Raw genomic sequence first — 2,846 nt, forward strand, 5'->3', positions numbered from 1 at the left:
TGCTTCAGGGTCTTGAGCCAGGATGCCTTTTAGAACTGATCCAAATAAGAGCAAAACACTAGGGGGCTCTGGTGGCTTAGTGGTATGGAGTTGTGCTGCCCACCCAGAGGTAAGAGGTTCAAATTCACCAGCTGCTCCACAAGAGAAATATGGACAGTCTCCTCCTGTCTGATTTACTGCCTCCGAAAACCTGTCAGAGGGGTCAGCTATAAGTCTCAACTTGACCACACACAACAGGCAAAAGGCTAGACCTTGAAACCTTGTCTTGATTACCTGTTGTCAGGAGCTGTCAAGTTAGTGCCACAACAGCCTTATGTATAACAGAAGGAAGCCCTCCCCACTCCTGTGCCAACTTTACAATCTCTGCTGTGTTTAAATCCATTCTTCTAATCACTATGTAGGGAGCCCTGCTGGCCTTGTAGCAAGAAGCTGTGCTGCAATCCCAAAGGTACATGGTTTGAATCCACCAACTGCTCCACGAAGGATGAGCAGTCCTCTCCCATGTGATTAACTTCTCCTGAAAACCCACTGGAGGGTCAGCTATGGGTCAGTTCCAACTCAGCAGTGTACAACAGTCACTATGAAATTCCTTTTGTGGAGTGTCTTCCTCTCTTTCAGTGACCCTTTACTTTTCCGAGTGTGATGTCCTTTTCCATGGACTTGACACTTCTTTTTTTTTTTATTTTATTATTTTTGTGTGCGTGTACCGTCAAATCAGATCTGACTGGTACAGGAGGAGATTGCCCCTCCTTCCCCGGCAGAGCATCTGGTGGATTCGAACCGTGCACCTCTGGGATTGTAGTTGCAGCTTCTTGCCACTAGGCCACCAGAGCTCCCAACACTTCTGATAACACATTTAAAATATGTGAGGAAAAATCTCCCCGTTCTTGCTTCTACAAAGCACTCTGGTTGCACTGCTTCCAACACAGATTTGTTTGCTCTGCTGGCAGTCCCTGCCAAAAGAGCAAACATTTCATATCCTTTGCCAACCCCACATTTCAATGACATCAATTCTTCTGTAGTCTTTTTTTTCATTGTCCAACTTTCACATGCATATGAATCAAGCAAACATATCATGGCTTGGGTCAGGAGCATCTTCATCCTCAAAGCAACAGTCTTGTTCTTTAATAGTTTAAAAAGGTCTTTTGCAGCAGAATTGCCCAATGCAGTTTGTTGTTTGATTTTATGATCACCACTTCCACGGGTGGTGGATCTAAGTAAAATGATGTCTTTGGCAACTTCAATCTTTTCTTCACTTACCATGATGCTTCTTACTGGTCCAGTTGTGAGAGTTTAGGGGTTTTTTTGTATTGTGGTATAATCTAGCTGAAGACTGTAGTCTTAAATCTTCTTCAGTAAGTGCTTCAAGTCCTTTTCACTTTCAGGGAGAAGGATAATGTCATCTGCATATCACAGGTGGTTGATGATCCTTCCTCTAATTAGTTCCTGAGTACTGCCATAATGAAAAATACCTCAAATTGGTGGCTTTAAAAAAAAAAGTCTATTTTCTCACAGTTCTAGAACAAGAAGTGAAAATCAGTCTTGACCACACTGATTCATTCTGTGGACCTCTTTTCTGCTGTCTTGTGGATTTCTTGACATTTTTTGCTTACAAGTGAGAATGACATCTTTCTTTTGTCAGGATGTGTATCTGGGTCTATTCTGCTCTTTTTCATAAAAGACTACTCAGAAGTTAAGTGCCACCATGCATATGGACCCTGTGAACAACAAATCTGAACTTCTCCCTGTCCTGTGCCACCCTTAGCACTTCTGATATACTTGAGCCAATTTTAAAATCACCACATCAGTCCACCCCTTGGAGAGTCTTCCTCTCTTTTGCTGACTCTCAGCCTTTCCAAAAATGATGTCCTTTTCCAAGGACTGGCCCCTTCTAACAACATGCACAAAGTATGTAAAATGAAGCTTCACCCTCCTCATCTCTAAGGAGCACTCAATTGCATTTTCTCCAAGAATACATGTTTTTGTGGCAGTCAATGGGATATTTAGTTCTCTTCCCCAACACCATAACTCATAGGCATCAATTCTTCTTTTGCATCCTTCTTCATCGTCCAACTTCAGATGCATAGAAAATAATTGAAAAGACTGTGGTTTGAGTGAGGTGACCTTAGTCTTTAAACTGATATACTTGCTCCTTAGCACTTTGGAGAGGTCTTTGACAGTAGATTTTCCCAGTGTAATGCATCTACCAATTTCTTGACTGCTAGTAGCAAGAGTATCCAAGGAAGATTAAATTACTGAAAACTTCAAATCTTTTCTCCTTCTATCATGGTGCTACCTATTGGCCCAGTGGTGAGGCTTTTTCCTAGATGTGGAGTTGAAATCTATGCTGACGGCTGTAGTCTTTGATCTACAGAAAGTGTGTCAAGTTCCCTTCACTTTTTTTAAATTGTGATTTTAACAAAAGTTTACAGAAAAGTTGTCTTTTCATTCATTCATTGTTGCACATTTTCCTAGCTATCCTCACTCAGTTCACTTTAAAAAAAACATTCATTGTTGCATATTTCCTCCCTACCCCACCCCTCACCAAGTCCGCTTTGCTATGCACCTCTTATTCTGGACTATTGTCATACAAACAATGGCTAATCATATATTCATTTTAAACAATTATTTCCTTCATCATGAACATAGACGCAAAAATCCTCAATAAAATCCTGGCCAATAGAATCCAAAAGTACATGAAAAAAAAATTCACCTTGACCAAGTAGGATTCATAACATATATGCAAGGATGGTTCAACATAAGAAAAACAATCAGTATAATTCATGATACTAACAAAGCAAAGAACAAGGACCACATGATCCTATCAGTTGATTCAGAAAAGGCCT

The sequence above is a fragment of the Elephantulus edwardii genome, unplaced genomic scaffold (genome assembly GCF_000299155.1).
Source record: "Elephantulus edwardii isolate Elephantulus edwardi_28Jun2011 unplaced genomic scaffold, EleEdw1.0 scaffold00037, whole genome shotgun sequence".
Lineage (NCBI taxonomy): Eukaryota > Metazoa > Chordata > Mammalia > Macroscelidea > Macroscelididae > Elephantulus > Elephantulus edwardii.